At 38.9% G+C, this 18,908-nt stretch overlaps 1 protein-coding gene across 1 annotated transcript in view; it reads right to left on the bottom strand.

Annotated features, from left to right (window-relative positions):
• Positions 1–18,908, bottom strand: part of ITGA8 (integrin subunit alpha 8) — a 1,841,490-nt gene that overhangs the window by 876,569 nt on the left and 946,013 nt on the right. The window lies entirely within an intron of this gene.

Raw genomic sequence — 18,908 nt, 5'->3', positions numbered from 1 at the left:
ACCCTTTTTTTCCCTACATCTCTCATTTCAAATAACACTGAGGCAACCATTTCTGTGAATTAGAAAATATGTTCAATATTAGGTCATAACAGTATAGTTAGGAACTTTGTGGACTGAGGTTAGGACTAATAATTATATTTATAACTCAGCAAACAAATTAAATCCAGGTGTGTGATTCTGTTAACTACCAGCACTGCAACTTCTCACCCCACTGTTCATTGTTTCTTTCTCTTCCTTCTTGTATCTTTTACTCTTTTCGGCAGGAAGCTGGTGTATATGTTTTAGCTTGTGCATCAAATACTCTGCATTATAAACTAGAAATGATTCCAAAAAGAACACCAGTGACGTGACGTCTTCATAAACCTTCATCCACAAGAAGCATTTATTTACCTTGTTTTAAACGAAACACTAAGTCACAACTCTCACAACTGTGAATACAGCCAGAAGATTGTATCAATGAGAACTGAACTTCAGAAAGTTCTGCAATACGTATGTGCACACTTTTTAAAATTAACTTTAAACAGTGACAATAGCTCACCAGGTTGCATATTTTTGAACTTCAGAAGGATATGAGCTCTATTCCCATAGGAGATACTTACAGCTTTTACCATTTTAATTCAGTGTCAGTTTAATGTAATTTTTAAAGTCAGAGTATGATTAAAATTTATGAAATTAGTATTGCTTCAGTCTTCGATGTTTAAGAGTGCTTTTCCTATGTATGAGACATATTCATTTTGTTTTATTTTTTTTATTTTATCCTGATATTTCATCATGTGCTTGTTTGACATAAAATAAGTCACATTAAAACAATTTCAAACTAGGGCATTGACTGATAATTAACATTATATATATATTAAAAAAAAAAATCCATGGGTTAGAGTCCAGTGACAACACAAAATTTTTCTTCCTAGTCAGTACTTCATTAATTTCAACAATGTGCAAAAGTATTTGCAATATATGAAGATGCATATCTCCAACCTTTATCTTCACTAGTGACTAGCTGGTGTAAGCAGTGGTGAAGTATAGCATATTAAATCATCATTATGTTGTTTTCTTTACATCATAACTGAATGAATGAAACAACTATTTAAAGGGATTCTGATTTCTAATGAAAAATAGGCCTACATTTGGCATTTAATATAAATGTTTATGCTAAATTATTCATACATTTCAACACTGAATAAGAAGTATTCTGTTTCTGTACATAAGTGCATGAAATTGCAGAAAATAATATATCAAAATACTATACCCTAAATGAGAAAAATGCAAGATATATATATATATATATATATATATATATATATATATATATATATATATATATATATATACCACGTATTTCTATTTACGTCCATTGGAATAGCTTCTTTAACACACTATAATATACATAATGCTTGATATATATTGGCAATAGTCATTATAATGAAGCTCTGTGAATACAAGTCTGTTGACAACCAATAAGTAATTAAATTAGTCAAATTTTTCATTGTCTTACAATATATGTCCTCAGCTGCAATTGAATTCTCTTTACCAAACTTTTAACCAGAGTTGGGATATTTATTTATTTATTTAGTTGTATTTATTTTATATTTATTTACTGACATTTGATGACCGGGAAAGTCCGACCGGGTCAGGAACCCATTTTCAGTGGATGTCCGGGGAGAAAAACTCCATTAGTACAAAACATTTATGTTTATATAATTAGTTGAAAATCACATTTACGCAGCATTTAAGTAAGCAAGAAGTTAAATAGTTCAATAAAATTCCAAGCAAAACCACAGCTAATAACAGGCAGAAAGGCATGGCTCAGCAGTTGTAAAATCCACAGGTTTTATTAAAAGTTAGCGCTTTCGCAGTTTTCACCACCACTTCATCAGACAAAAAAGTAAAATAAATGAACTTCTTTTATACTAAACTTTAGTATCAGTTAACATGACAATGCAGAATCCTAAATGATCCACAAGGCATTTACTTTTAAAGCAACAGCATCTAAAAACAGAACATAAAAAGTAGCAAGTAAAAACACAAAAGTGCTGAATAATACATTTATCCATTTTTCTTTCCCTTTAATACTGGTTTTAGGGGTACATGGTCATTCAGACGTTTCCCCTATGTACTCCTAACCTTAAAATCCATTGTAATTCTGCATTTTCTGTCATGTGTACTAAGTCACCCCCCCACACTCCCACTCACAACTTGCAAAACTTGAAAACAAATGTATGCGTGTTGCCATTTGTCAGTGTGTGTTTTGCTAAAGCACTACAATCATTCCCTCTTCTCATGCAATACAAATGATCCCACACTCCTTCTTTCAGTTTCCGGTTAGTTTTACCTATGTAAAATTTGAAACACAAAACACAGTGTGCTGCATAAATAACATTCTGTGTATTGCAGTCTGTTGAAACCCTAAGTTTCCATAAATAGCCTGTCTCTGGATGCTTAAAATGCATAGACTGATTAATATAGTCACAGTATGCACATTCCTGACACTTACGTGTACCACATTGTCTTACCCCTAAATTATGATGTAATCTAGGATAACATAAACTTTGTTTAAGGCTCCTTTTGTTTTTATACACGAAAATAGGCCGTTGGCCTACCAGCTCTTTTACCTTCTCATCAGTGTGTAAGATATTTACTTCTGACTACTTCCCTAATCCTATTCACCTCTGATGTATAGGTAATAACCATGGACATTTTCACAGAACTACTTTCAGTGTACTTAACTGTATCATTTTGTTGTGAAAAATAGGGCTTGGCCCTCCCTCGTCTTTCCTCATTTGTTTTACTATATACCTTGTCAATTTCTACATGCCCATATGCTCTACCCGTAAATTCACCCCGTAGATGGCATAGTCCCTCATGAAAGTCCTTGTCATTACAGGATAAACGTGAGGTCCTCAGTGTCTGTCCCTTAATGATATTACTAAAAATGTGTTGTGGATGCATACTTTCCCTGTGCAAATACATGGGATGATGGCATTCTTTCTTATGAAAGCTGGTGGTTAGACCAGTTCCTTGCTTGGTTATACTTACATCCAAAAAATCAATTTTACTCATGGATTTGTTTAGTGTGAATTTAAGAAAGTTACTGCTGGTGTTCAAATATCGGGTATAAAGTTCTAAACTCTCTTCATCCTTTTTACATCTTTCAGAGTGTGGCAGTAGTGAGAGCAGCAAGAGGAACCTGTAACAAATTTGGTTATTTTATAATAGCATGACTGAAGCTTATTCTTTACGGCCACGTGCAGGTTGGTGAATATGGGGGCACCATACAGGAGGGATGGGAGTAAAAAAGGGTATCAGAAAATGTTTTTTAGTGGGTGTATCCATAAAGTGTTTCTGTCTGCATAGTATTCCGAGTTGGTGATGTGTTTTTAATACGATTGTGTACATGTTGTTCAAATGACAGTCTATTGCGTACGGTGATACCCAAGAGCTTTGCATGAGTTATGAATTCAATCATTGTGCTGTTTTGTGACTATATTTTGAAATCATGTGAGAGTGGCTTAGATGAGAACAGTAGTAGTTTTGTCTTGTTGGGATTAAGGAGTATTTGTGCCACATTTAGCCAAGACCTGACTGAGGTGAAAGTTTCTTGTGTTTCTGCAATAGGTGTTGGATGTTGTCAGAGGAGGAAATTCTGATTGAGTCATCTGCATATTGGATACGTGAGCTATGAAGGGAGGTAGCATGTAGATTATTCCTTTGTGGAGATTATAGGGATGGAGGATTAGTTATGGAATAATGGGAAACAACAGGTTTGATAAGCACCTTTCTGACATCAGAAAGGTGCTTAACAAGCTTTTGTAAACCACCTCTAAACACTGTTAAGACTGGGTCTCATACTAGGGATGACTAGAGTTGAGTATTAAAGATCAATGGTAAAAGATAAAACAGAACTGAAAGCTATTAGATGCTTTACTCTGCCACACATAACAACAATTCTGTTAGAATAAAGTATCTAACTGCTTTTAAAGCTGCTCATACTTCACAGAGAGATTTCATTTCTGCCTGGTATCTATTTACCAGCACTCAGTATTTTACTACCTTTCAAAGTGGGAGGTTGGCATAATGGTTAAGGTGTTTACCTTACAAACATAAGGTGTAAGGTTTGATTTTCACATGGGATAATTGGTTAGGCTTAAAATGTCTCACACGTGCAATTAATCTAGTACTAATCTATTAATCAAAGACTTTGAAAGCCATAAAGAACTTCACACTCCTACACTTTTTTTCTGTAACTTGTAGTACATAGAGCAGAAAAAGCTCACTGCAGAACAAAGCGTTATGACTAGGTACACCCTTGTTATAAATGGAACTTTGCTTTCAATATGAATCTCTTGGCATACACTTCAAACATAATAAGGTGGTAATGGTCCAGGATCCAATCATTCTCTCTCTATATATATAAAAAAGGCTTGTATTCTTCAAGAAAGGTGTATGAAGGTTTTCACTATATCATTTTTCCTTTAGAGATCACCAAATTAGTCAGTCAAACCAGCATTAAAATTGCATTACCATGTGAAAAAACTGTTATCCATAGCTAAATCATCATTTGAATTTGATACTATTAGCCCCACTTTTATCAAATTCAATAAAACAATTCTGTCCCTAAACCAACATAGGAAAGAAAGGAAGCTAAAACTTAAAAAAAATTAAGCCTTCAATGTATAACAACATAATGTTGAAAAGAAAATTTGTGACACAAACTGAATTAAAGCTCTGTACTGCACTTACATGCAAACATGCACACATACAATACAACTCCATCTGTTACATTTCGTACTTTGTGATAGAAAAAAAAGGAAATTGCCAACATACCCTCATATTGTTTATACAATAGGATTATTATTTTTTAAACATCTTTTTAAAATATCCTAGAATGCAGCGACAATAAGAAATGCTATTTCAAGATTACATGTTAGGATATACCTATGTTTGGTGTCATTTTCCCATTTCAATGTCTGTCATGAGGAAATCACTGAATGTGTAAGTAATCGGACACATTTCTCAGTAGATCGATCATCCAAGCAGCAGACAATATACTGATCATCTGAAAAGCAGAAGAAGCATGTTCTCACTGTTTTCATGACCCTTCACAAAAGTAAAGCACTACATATTGTGGATGATTGGGGCTATGTGCTGCAAATTAGCTGCTTCCTATAGGCCAGGGTTTTATTCCTACAGCCTCTGTTTGCCTTCTGAATGACTTTGACTAAGTCACTTGACCAAGCAGTACTCTAGGAACGTGGAAACCAAGAGGGGCTACTCAATGGACTCCTTTACAGCATGCATAGGAACCACCTATGAACCATATAGCATCCAAAATATTCCATTGGCAAGTGAGGTACAATTCAGCCCCTTTCACTCACAGGCGTACCATTAGGGATTGCCAGACATAATGTGTAATCCCAGTTAATGTAGGTACTGCTAGTTTGTGGTACGGCTAATCCCTGGGTGTAAAGTTGCAATGCAGTCCCTGCACTGAACCTGGGGTGCTCATGCCATAAATTTAAGGTTTAATTTTATGCTATGGAGCCCATGTATCAGTACCCACCACCTGCCATATCCATTTTCTCGACAGTGTCTCACTGTGTTGAGAAAGTGTAGACGACTAACACCTGTTGCCTGCCACTCACACATATAAAGCTATTCGATTTGTCCATGTGACCTTCTAATCCAGTCCTCCCTAATGCCTATAATATACAAAGACCTAACAACTAGAATTTAGCTTTTTGTCTTCTCCATTACCACTTAATTCCAACTGCTGAAAACTCTCTCGTGTCAGTCGCTGGCAAGGCCATATCATTAATGTTTAGGCCAATTTTTAGTTGAAATATCTATGCACAAGTACGTAAGCGGCTGGAAAACCTAAAAAAAACCCAAAACAAATGATTGGTAAGCTAGAAAATTCAGCAATGTGATTATAAATGACAAACACAATTATGTTTTTGATAATAATGTTCTTTCATCAAGGCCTGACAAGTTGTTATGGCTCTGGAAAATGGCAGCTCCTGACAAATAGTCCATCTAGTACCATTTATTTGAAATTCCATCTATCTACAACTCCTTTTTTCCCATTTTTGTACATAGGGTCATGGTGTCTTTTACAGTGACTATCATCTAATGCCAAGGTCTACACCACCAGGTGGCTATCCCTGTTGCAATACTTATTTATTTTATTTACTTATTTATTTATTTTACATTTGTTAACCGGGAGTGTCTGATTGAGCTAAAGCCCTTTTTCAGCAGAGGTGCAGGGAGAAAAGCCCCAATTGATACAAACAATTTACAGTGCAATATAATTTAAAAATACATGCAGTAGTACATGATGGTAGAAAGACACAAGTCCAAGGGAAGCAGACAGCATTACTATGTTACAATTTTAGGTTTAAATGTAGAAGAAGTCTCATGATAGGTTAGACTATTTTATTACTTACTACATGAGCAGCACTGTACCAGTACATTAGAAGGAATTTACAGATAAATGGCAAAAAGAGAAAGTGAAGAGATAGGTGAAAGAAAGGGGGTGAGTTAAGAGGACAGAGAAAGATTATGAGAGAGAAAGAAGTAAAGAGAGAAGAGAAGGACAATTAGTTTGTATGATAGATGTATTCAGGGAGGCTGGGAACAGTGGCAGTTCCAGTGTCTTTTAAAGTACTCTTTTGTGGCTGTTTTAAATTGTTTGGGGTGTGTAATGGATCTGACTTCAAGTGGGAGTTTGTTCCAGGCTATTGAGGGGTTGTAAGTATAGATGTTACACCCAGATTTGGACTTGGGTTTACGGATAAGTAATAGATCTTGGGTTGAGCTCCTGAGGTGCCTAGTAGGAGAGTAGTGGGAGATGAGATAACTTAGAGCAGGGCAGTAGGCTGGCTGGTAAAGGATGGAGTGAATAGTTTGGGGCTGGGAGAAAAGAAGCAGATGAGGAAGTCCACACTACACACTCACAACCAACTTAGTGTGTCCAATCCACCTACTGCATGTCTTAGGAATGTGGGAAAAAACCCACATGAACACAAGATGGACATGCAGACTCTGCACAGAAGGCAACCCTGCCAAGAACTGAACTGGGGAACTGTTTGCTGTGAGGCAACAACACTATCCACTGTGCCACAATTACTTGTGTGAAATTATTTGTTTCTAAAGCATCCAATAAAAGGATCATCATTCTTTTTTCTTAGAAACCATGGAATATTTTCAAGGCACAAATCAGCCTTATTAAACTATTCTGTAAGTTTACATTAATGCTGTATGACCAGTGAAAGCACCTGTGGCTGTGACAATGGTAGCTTATTGACTTGGGACATACAGGAATTTTTTTAATATGAGAATGAAAAATATTATTTTGTAACACTCAGAACTGACAATTTAAAAAACTAAGAACAACTTTACCTGTCCAAAAAACTTACTGGCATATTAATACTAACTTTTCAAGCTAATGTGTCAACATTCATAAACATGGCCTGTGTTTTCCTTGCATGCTGTTTCAGGAAAATTCATCTGGCTACAGTAAACATCTCAGGGTTTCAGTGATTCATTAGTTTGAGCAGAAAAGTGAAAACCTTCTTTGTTTCTTAAGCAACCAAACGTAAACAGCCCTTTTGATGCTTGTCTGTTCATTTTGACATGTATTAATGCAATCATTGTTAACTGGTCTCATGTGGGATCCCATGATGTGGCTGACTTAGGCATAAAAACAGATTAGTTTACTTTGTAAAGTAATTAATGAGTGATTCTAAGTGAATCAGTCATTAGCAAGAAAAATATGCATTCTGAAACACATAGTAAACACTTACACACTAAACACACAGATAAGCTGAAGTCCTTTGCTTATAGACTTATATTTTTTTTGGTGTTTGACAAAACATTGTGATCTTCTGAAATTCTTTCTGTCAGTTCTGCCAGCAGTGATTCAGACATTCCTTATTAGACACTGATGTCTCCAGACACCATCTCTAGTGACATTTTTATGTAAACTTTCTGAGTGAGATTTTCAAAGCTTTTTTCAGGTATGTTGTGTGACTGTGCAACTTTAAAACAGGCCCGATATCACAGACCTGTCCTGTAAACAGGAGCTTATATAAATAATATTCCTTACTCAGCTAACAAAATGGATGCAAATAAATCAATATGCTGATTAAACTGTTAATCTGTATACTAAGTAAACTAATTCATTAGCTACAGTAAAAGCATTTGATATTATACCTTTTAGTTATTAAAAAGCCAGATAGAAGCCAGTAAGATCCACAACCGATTTATTGATTGAGCGCTTTCATCTCACAATAGAAACTTCTAACAGTTTCTATTGTGAGATGAAAGCGCTCAATCAATAAATCGGTTGTGGATCTTACTGGCTTCTGCCTGGCTTTTTATATCAGTTTGTGGTTGGTGTGTGCTTTTCATACCTTTTAGTTATTATTATAATAGTTACATTTATTTGAGTCTGGCACAATTTAGTCGGGTATTCTACTAATCATCGAGAGCAGACTTCATGAGGAATAAACTCACCAAGCACAACTTAGCAAAGCCGTACTCCCTGACCATTTTCTATAAGAATCACTACCAATGTGGGTTCTAAGTATGCACCAGCAGTAATTCTTTTCTTTTGGGAGATTTATTTTTTGTATTTGTATGGAAGAGAGTTTGCACCCTCCCACCCCACATGGCAGAGGTTCAGGAAGGCTTGCCTTTCTATGATAAAAAATGTTTATAGTTAATTTTTTCATCAGATTGATTTACAATCAGTTGTCTTTCTGAGATTTGCTTCCACTTTAACTCAAGGACTGTGCTTTCACTTTTTGCCACAAGTGAGCTCAGAAAGAGACACAATGAATTGGGTATCCCACAATTTATACAGACTGTGAGGATAGTAACCTGCACAAAAATGCTAAAACTTACTCAGGTCCTGCCATAATCGTTTCAGAAAAACAGAAATGGTCTTCTCCACCAGCAGCGTAATATGTAGTAGAAATCCATGCAAAATAAAACTGCATGTGACTGAAGCAGTACAATAGGAAAGCTGTGCCTTACATTATCACAGCAGGAATATGGTCTGTTTTCTACTGTCAATACATTGGTACTGGTTAAGATACTGATAGTGCCTTGCTTGGGGTTCACAGTACTTAGAGAAGAGGGAGAACATATGTATTATTTTTTTCTACTTTCTCTCTTTTCTCATGTAGCGCACCCGCAGGAGTAGCTGAAATAGATATGGGTTCCTTCTTACCTTACTCTGGTGACACCCCTATTAGCCCAACACACCAAGGTGACAGGAATGACAGATTTTATTCTACGGGACACATCTAGTTTAAAAGGCAAAAGCACAAACACAAACAAATTATTTAAACAGTGCACTAGTTAACAATAAGGCAGAGTGAGATATGCATGCAATGAAAACATACATTCACCCTCTTCTCCAGAACTCAACACAAAAAAGGTCTTGACATTCAAACATGTACAAAGAAAGCAATATCAATGAGCAGTAAAGCTTTATAATGCAGCAATACAAACATGGGGAAAAATGCAATGTCATTAAGCAATAAAAGAGTTATAATACAATAATACAGATATGAGAAAATGCAATGTCATTGAGCAGCAAAATTCTTGAAGGCAGTACTAACATGAGCAAAATGCAATGTCATTGAACAATGAAGATTTATAATGCAACAATACAAATATGAGAAAATGCAATGTCATTGAACAATGAATATTTATAATGCAACAATACAAATATGAGAAAATGCAATGTCATTGAGCAGTACTAACAGCCTCAACCCCCTTGATCAATTCTAAAACAGACCAACTATGAAACACTCTATTATATCCTGTTCTCTGGCCAGTGACTACTTACAGTCTTGCTGCCGGCATGATGGGGCCCAAGTTAGGGCTCATATGGATCCCAGTTATTTGTAATCCACAAAGCATTAGGGGGTGGGGGGAATCCACAATCTTATAAAAATATAAAATGATGGCCAGAGCCTCTCACCACTCCATCGAGAATATCCTAGTGACCAGGCACTGTGGTTCCTCTGATGAGAAATGTAGAAAAATTACCTGCCAGAACTCTAGTAATCATCTATGGATTCTCTGTACTAGGCCTAAAGGAACTCCTTTTCTTGCTGAATCATATGCAGGCATGGAACTACTGTTTTCAGACTTCTCTCCTGATTCCACAAAATACCATCATCCAGGATTTCAGCAAAAGACAGACACAATCTGCCACTTCACTTCCCTGTCCCAAAGCACTAGAAAAGAAAATCCAGTCATGCTGCAAGGCCCTTTTTCCCTTCAGCTCCCTGTTTCAGTCTTCCCTCCTTCAGCTAGTATTCCAGTCTCCTCTTTCACTTTCGAAATTTTCTTTTATATTCCTGAAAAGAGCTCCACCTTGTGGTGTAATGAAAAACTGCAGTATATTACTTCTACAATGAAATACAGTGGGAGCTACACTCTCCCCCCACTTGAAAATCTTAGGTCCCCCCAAGTCAAAGGTTGATTAGCAGCAAATATTTGCAAGCACTAATGCACCATCAACTGAACAATATTTTTGCATTCAAAAGGTACATTCCACAAGGGTAATCAGCCTTATGCATAACTTGGGAAGGGGTGTCACCACTGGAGTAGGAGGCATAGTGATTATGGGCGCAGACTCTCCGATGAGCTGTGGCCACAGGTTCCTGTGTACTATGTCTCAAACTGTTATATGTAAGTCTCTGTGGGGGCCGAATCAGTCTCTGCAGTTTTGGTTCGGAAGAGACAGCTAAGGAATTTTGCTCAGAAGGTTTGTCACCCACATCACATTCAGTGTCCAGTTCTTCAGTAGGCATATTGTCTAATTCTAAGATCTCGTCTTGTATAACTGCACTTTTGTTTTCCATAATGGCACGACTGTCCTCAGCACTATTTTCTAAAGTTTGCATAGCATGCATCAGTATCAGGTTCTGTAAGAGGCACAGAAACATTACTTAGTCTATTGTTAGGTCTGGGCTGCTCAAAATGACAAGGAATGAATTCCAGTGCATTTACATTGAGATTACAGCCCATGCGGTATTGAACATCCTCATCATCACTGTCCTTCTCTTCTTCAACAGGAGGGAGCATAGGCTCTTGAACATTGGAGAGGATAGTTCCTCTCTGCCTTAGCCTTGTGGATTGCCTTGAGTTAGGCTTCCACTGAGCCATTCTGGGTTCCAGATTCATGAGTCTCACTGATTTTGCCAAAGGCATTAATGTGTTGCAGTGCCAGGTTTTAATGGGTCCTAATTTCCCCTCAGGGCAAACTTGGTAGACAGGGATATTAGGTAGCTGAGAACAAATTATGTAACTCTCAGATCCACAGCACGCAGCTAGTTTATGCTTTCCTTGCAGTCCCAAATTTCTCAAAAAAACTCTGTCCCCTGGCTGCAAGTCATGCATCTTTACTTTTTTGTCATAGCGACCCTTGTTTTGCTGATGTCTTTGTCCTGTTGATTTTTTATCAAGCTCACAAGCCTGTCTGAGGTTCTTCTTGAGTCTTTCCACATAACTGCCATGAGCTCACACTGGTGTATCATCAACTATGACTCCAAAGGTGACGCCAACAGGAAGACAAGCTTCTCTTCCAAACATTAGGAAGTAAGGCGAGAATCCTCTAGCATCATTTTTAGTACTGTTGTAAGCATGCACCACTGTGGCTACATGTCTACTCCATTGACTCTTCTTCTCAGCAGATAGTGTCCCCAACATGTCTAGTAAAGTTCTGTTGAAACACTCAGGCTGAGGATCCCCTTGAGGATGATAAGGAGTGGTGCGGCTTTTTTGGACTCCCAACAGAGTGAGTAGTTCATGGACAAGCTTGCTCTCAAAATCACATCCTTGATCACAGTGTATCCTTTCTGGCAGGCCATAGTGTACAAAGAACTTTTAAACTAGTAGTTTTGCACTGTAATAGCTTTCTGATTGCGAGTGGGGAATGCTTGAGCGTAACTGGTATAGTGGTCTGTCACCACCAGCACATTACTGATCTTGCCTTTATACGGTTAAATGCACAGAAAATTTATACAGACCAGTTCCATGGGTCCACTGCTTTCCATTTGATCCAATGAGGCGGCTCTTGTTGGCAGAGTCTTTCTCTGAATGCAACAAAGACATGTATGACAATAATTCTCAGCATCTTGCTTCATGCATAGCCAGTTGAACCTGTCTCATACAAGACCCATAGCTTTATCATAACTAAGATGACCATGTTCATCATGCAATGATCAGAGTACTACTTCTCTATACTTCTGAGGAAGCAACAATTGCCATTTTTCACTGCCGAGTGCACTTGGAGATCTCCTATACACTAGTCCATTCTGTATCTGGAGTCTGCCCAATTCTTTGGCCAAAAGTCTTGCCAGAGGATGAATATCTGTGCGAAGTATATTAACTTGTTTCTTCTCTAAAGCAGCTACCACCAGCTGACATAAGGGAAAATCTCTCCTGAGGTCACTGTTACTCAAAGCTGGTAGCGCTGTAAAGTGACCAGATTACAGTAAGCCTGGGCTATGCTTGCTGCAGACAGACCCAACTTCTGACCCCAACATTCAGTATGTTGATAGCAGGTTGCAATCTGACACATAGCTCTCACCTCTGGTGCTGGAATTTCCACCCATTCATCATCGGGGTGTAAATCTCCCTGTGGTCTTCTGGACAGACCATCAGCATCTCCATTTTCATGTCCTGGGTGATATTTCAAACTGAAATTATAGTTGCATAGAGCTGCCATCCATCTGTAGCCAGTAGCATCTAGCTTTGGAGTGGTCTGGATGTATGTTAGAGGATTGTTGTCAATCTGGACTTCAAATTCAGCCCCATAGAGATTGCCATGCAGCTTGTCCACTACCATCCACTTTAAGGCAAAGAATTCCAACTTGTGTGCAGGGTAGTTTCTTTCTGTGGGGGATAAACTCTGACTGATAAAAGCCACAGGTCTCAGCTTCTTGTCATACTCCTGATAAAGGAGTCCTCCTAAGCCATCCCTGCTCGCTTCCACATGTAAAGTGTATGGGATGGTTGAGTCAGCATATACAACACAGGGGCATGTGTGAGGCAATACTTAAGTTGTTCAAATGACTCTTCACACTCAATGACTTTCGATGAGTTCCTTATAACCTCTTGGTACCTTTACTTTCTCATCATTTCGGAGCAAAAGGTTGAGGGGTCTTGCTATCTTTGAAAATCCTTCCACAAACCTTCTATAGTAACTGCAGAACCCCAGGAAAGATCTCAGCTCTGTGATAGTTTTGGGTCTGGGCCAAGATGTCAGCAATGCAACTTTACTGGGATCTGTGGATATTCCATTTGCAGACACTACATGTCCCACATAGGTCACTGAAGGTTGGAAGAACTTGCATTTGTCCAATGACAACTTCAGGCCTTCCTTTTCAATCCTGTCCAATACCTTCATCAGTCTTTCTTCATGCTGCTCTAGGGTCCTCTCAAAGACAATGATGTCATCCAGGTAGACTAAGACTTTCAGGAGATGCATGTCTCCAACTGTTGTTTCCATGATTCTATGGAAAGTTGCTGGTGCATTTGATAAACCTTGAGGTAGGCGATGAAACTCAAAAAACCCCAAAGGGGTGATGAAGGCAGTCTTCTTTTTATCTTCTGGGTGCATAGGGATTTGATAGTATCTATCTAGCACCGCCCACCAGGCAATTTAGAGCATCTTCAATCCGGGCAGTTGAGTACTTGTCTGAAATGGCTCAGTGATTCAGAGTACGATAGTCAACATACATGCAAATTGACCCATTCTTTTTCCTGACAATGACAATGGGAGAGGCATATGGACTTCTTGACTCTCAAATTATCCCTGCGACTTTTAGTTCTTCCAAATGTTTTCTTAAGTCCTCCAGGTCTCCTGGAGCTACTCTTGTGGAACGTTCCCTGAAAGGCCGGTCCTCTTTTACTCTTATTCAGTGTTTTGCACTTTTTGCACAGCCCACATCTAGTTCACTAATAGAAAAACATTTTTTTCTTTTTCATTAGTAGCTCTTTTACTCTGGTTATCTACTTGGGGCAAGATACCACCTCCTATCTCAATATCTTCCAGCTTCAACTCATTGGCCCTGCTCTCATTCCTTGTTAACAAAGAAGCAGGTAAGGGAGTGGCAGCATAAACATTTCCCAAATGCACTTGTGAATGCAGGACAATGGCAGTACTTCCTTTATTCTTTAACCTCACAAGCAAAGTGTCATAAGGATGCTTTAACTTGTCCACCAGCCAAACGTCTGGGACTAGTTCCAGCCCCGGTGGCAAGTCACTTTCTGGATCTATTTCCATCATGAGATGAGAGGAATCTGTTTGTCCACACATCCTCAATTTGGCTCTCAAACAGGTGACCTGACCAGGATGAATTATATGCTCTTTCCCAGGCAGGGTCCACACATGACCAATTTCATCTTTCTTACTATCCTTCTCCCTTTGAAGGGCACAGAAAACTGGTCTTAGGAGAGGATGTAGTGTTGGGTGTTCCTGGGTCAACTGAGGCATTAGCATTCTTCTGACAAGGTCAGTATTTGTCCCCACTAAAATAGATACTGAATCCTTTCCTTTTGGCCTGTGGCACACAACAGCATGTGTTTCAAAAACTTCTGTTGACCCAACAACTGAAGTGGAAAATTCTAACTTAAATGAGACATAACTGTCATAAGGGAACTTTGTGTCACTTAGCCCCCAGATCTCCAAATCTTCTAACATTTCACGTGGCAAATGCTTTAAGTATTTTTGTTAGAAGTCTCTGTACAGAATGGTGATTTGTGCACCAGTATCCAACAGTGCTTTACTATACACTCCTTCTGTTTTTACTGACACGACAGGGAACGGTCCCAGTAGGCCATCGGGTAGTTTCTGTTTCCGGTGCTGTTCAGCTGTACGGCAGTCAGCATGTGGTTGAGGTACCATAGGTTGACCTCAGCATTGTAGTGGATAAGACTCTTGCTTAGTAATGCTTTGTGGTTTCAGATGCTGAGATTTTGGCTGAGATGACTTTCCAATTTGGTTGTTCACCTCAGATGAGCTAGAAGTGTGTATAGTAGGTAGTATCTCTCCCCTATTACAAGGGTTTGTGTGGAAAGGAGATCCAGGATGCTGTCTCTTGATGTTAGATTTTATGTAGCTCTTTGTAAATGAGCACTCAGCTGGCTCCTTCACTGAGGCCCTTTGAAGTTTCCCAGCATTGCACTAGCCAATAATAGTTCATTCACTTTTTCCAAGTTCTCTGCATTAGAACACTGTCACGTTATATGCCCTGCATCCCCACAGTGAAAATAAAATCCAGTAGGAACTCTAAACATTGGCTAATTTTATTCTTCCCTGAGTCCTTTCTTGGAGGTTCTAGCTGATTTATTTCACCCTTCAGCTAAAGTTACCATGGCTTTCTGCAATTCTGCAACTGTCTTGGTGACTTGAGCTATGGCGTCGGTCAGGGAAGACACCTGCATCTGCAACTGTGACAACTCTACATTGCAAACACTCTGGGACATGACTCCTGTATGAGTAGTGAGCATGGCTATAGGCTCCTGCTGGTGTTCACTCACTGTTTTAATTGCTGTTGAACACTGAGATTTGGCTTCTGACAGGGCTTACTCTTCCCTCACCTCTTTAACCAACTGAGAATAAGTTAGCGTCTCTTCCCTATTTCTCATCCTCATTTTCTACACAATGGGGTCCATAGCCTGACCTCCCTGTAAAATGTGTCTGAGCCATACTTGGTCAGCTACTTTTGGATCCACCCCCTTCTTTAGGATGATCTGGTGGAGCATTTTATCTAATCACTTAATGTAATCAGATAGTTTCTCACCAACTTCTTGGTACGTATGTTCAAACTGATACAGTAAGTCAGCAGCCCTCTCAGTCCTTCCAAACACATCCTGCAGTACTCCTAAATAGTCCTTGGCTGTGCAATCTTGCTTACCCATCCTTAGGTTGCATATGGTATCCGCAGCTAATCCCTTTAGACTTTCAGCTATCCGCTGCTTCTTCTGAGGTTCTGGGATATCCCACTCCTCTAGAGCTTGTGAAGCCTGATCCATCCAGGATTCAAAATCTACCTCTCCCTGCAGTGTGGGTTGTTCACCAGAAAAGAAGCACAATTTGTGGTAGCCAATCCCAGTGAATGACTGTGTAGGCTTTAAGCATTTTTCTACAATACTTCCCAAAGCATTCAAAACTTCAGGCCCAATAGTATTTATGGGCAGTGAAGCTGCAGCTTCTGCTGTAAGGTTCTGACCTACTTGGATAGCTTCCACAGGTATTTTCTCTGTTCCTGAGGTAATGCACTTCTCAGGGATTACCACACTGACTGCACTCAAACCTGAAATTTGTACACTCAAAGGTATGTGCTCATACACTAAAGGACTTTTCCATTCTAATAAGGCCAATGTGCTCTGCTCGGTAGGGGTCCATAGTGCTGTCTAATAAAAATCCATGCCCTACAACTGGTAAGGATCCTGTGACTTGATGTATTTGCATATCAGTCCATGTGACCCCTGGCAGCACCAGAACTAAGCAATGCTCTGACTGGGCATTGTGCTGTTTGCACCACTTAGCAGCTACTTCTGGGTTCATGTTTCTGCTGGATTTGCTTTCCACACATACAGGGGAATAGGGTGGAGTCCAAGGCAGTACAGGCAATCCCAGAAGAGACCCCAAATGTAGCGCACCCGCAGGTGTAGCAGACGTAGATATGGGTTCCTTCCTACCTGACTCTGGTGACAACCCTATTAGCCCAACACACCAAGGTAGCAAGAATGACAGATTTTATTCTAGGGGACACATCTAGTTTAAAAGGCAATAGGGCAACCACAAACAAATTATTTCAACAGTGCACCAGTTAGCAATAAGGCAAGGTTAGATATGCATGCAATGAAAACATACATTCACTCTCTTCCCCAGAATTCAACACAAAAAAGGTCTTGACATTCCAACATGCACAAAGAAAGCAATATCAATGAGCAGTAAAGCTATATAATGCAGCAATACAAACACGGGAAAAATGCAATGTCATTAAGCAATAAAAGAGTTATAATACAACAATACAGATATGAGAAAATGCAATGTCATTGAGCAGCAAAATTCTTGAAGGCAGCTGTACTAACATGAGCAAAATGCAATGTGATTGAACAATGAAGATTTTAATGCAACAATACAAATATGAGAAAATGCAATGTCATTGAGCAGTGCCAATGGGCCTATATTAAATCAGTGAATGCTTAAAAAAGTGAATGCTGATTTATCAACCCTATGTAAACGAAAGCTTACAATCCCGAATACTCGGAACAGCAATTTTTTCCCAGGGAAAAAAATCGCTGTTCTACAAAAAAAAAAAAGAAAAACCCTTAAAACAGTATATAAAGTTGGCTGTGTCCCCCCACACCCCCCCTACTTAAATATACCAACTCCAAGATCGCATCACAGTGGAGGAAATGGCAAACTCATGAAAGCGGCCCATTGATATTTTTTTCCCTGGGAAAAAGACTGCTGTTTTGAGTGTCCGGAGTTGTAAGCTTTCGCTTACATAGGGTCAATAAATCAGCGTTCACTTTTTTAAGCGTTCGCTAATTTAATATAGACCCATACCAACACCCTCAACCCCCTTGATTAATCCTAAAACAGACCAACTATGAAACACTCTATTATACCTTGTTGACTGGCCAGTTAAGTCTTTCTGCCGGCATGATGGGGCCCAAGTTGAAGCTCATATAGATCCCAGTTATTTGTAATCCACAAAGCATTTGAGGGGGGAAATCCAGAATCTTTTAAAAATATAAAATGATGGCCAGAGCCTCTCACCACTCAGTCAAGAATATCCTCATGACTAGGCACCGTGGTTCCTCTGATGAGAAAAATAGAAAAATCACCTGCCATAACTCTGGTAATCATCTATGGATTCTCTGTACTAGGCCTAAAGGAACTCCTTTTCTTGCTGAATCATATGCAGGCATTGAACTACTGGTTTCAGACTTCTCTCCTGATTCCACAAAATATCGTCATCCAGGATTTCAGCAAAAGACAGACACAATCTGCCACTTCACTTCCCTGTCCCAAAGCACACGAAAAGAAAATCCAGTCATGCTGCAAGGCCGTTTTTTCCCTTCAGCTCCCTGTTTCAGTCTTCCCTTCCTCAGATTTGTGAAAACATGAATAACACATATTTGTAAATGATCATCAGGGGCCACTGATGGACATGGAGCCAATGTTGTGTATAGAAAACAACCACTGTTTGGTTACAAAGTTCTGAAAATGGACAGAAGTGGTACTTCCGAAACAATAAGACAACAAATGAAGGCTGCTTCAGGTTTGTTAAAGTCATCTGTGAATGAATGTGAGACACCTGTAGAATGCAGATTAATTCTGAAAAAGCAGTATGACTCTATGTTATTACTGCAGCAAATAGTGCCAAATGTGAGGAATAAGTCAGTAGAACTGGGCATTGAAATCATTTATACTGAACAAAGATGGTTACACTGGAGGCAAGAGCAAGGATGCATATTTATTTTGTAATGTGAAGAAGGATTTGACATTATGGAATAAAAAAAAACAGGAAAATATAGTGGAAAAACTCAGAAATTAAGCAGCAAAACATATGAAAAGTGTAAATCCTCCAGTTCCACATACATTCTTGTTTGTATACTAATTGTGAAATGGCTCCCTAAAACAGGAAAATGCAGTTATTGACAATGTTCTCCTCCTGATCTTGATGCTGCCAGAAGATAAGCCCTTAGCAACAACTGCATTATCAGTACCCATACTGGTACCCTTTAACTATGTTGAACCAGGGACTTTAACTATGGACAGGCCCAGAATCTTTAGCAGTACTTTATCAGGCGAGACCACACAAGCTGCCCAGCAACTCCAGCTTGTCTTTGAAGACCAACAAAAT

Source organism: Protopterus annectens, chromosome 3.part1 (genome assembly GCF_019279795.1).
Source record: "Protopterus annectens isolate FY-2018-M chromosome 3.part1, PAN1.0, whole genome shotgun sequence".
Classification (NCBI taxonomy): Eukaryota; Metazoa; Chordata; order Ceratodontiformes; family Protopteridae; genus Protopterus; species Protopterus annectens.
This window is presented reverse-complemented; position numbering and strand designations above follow the sequence as displayed.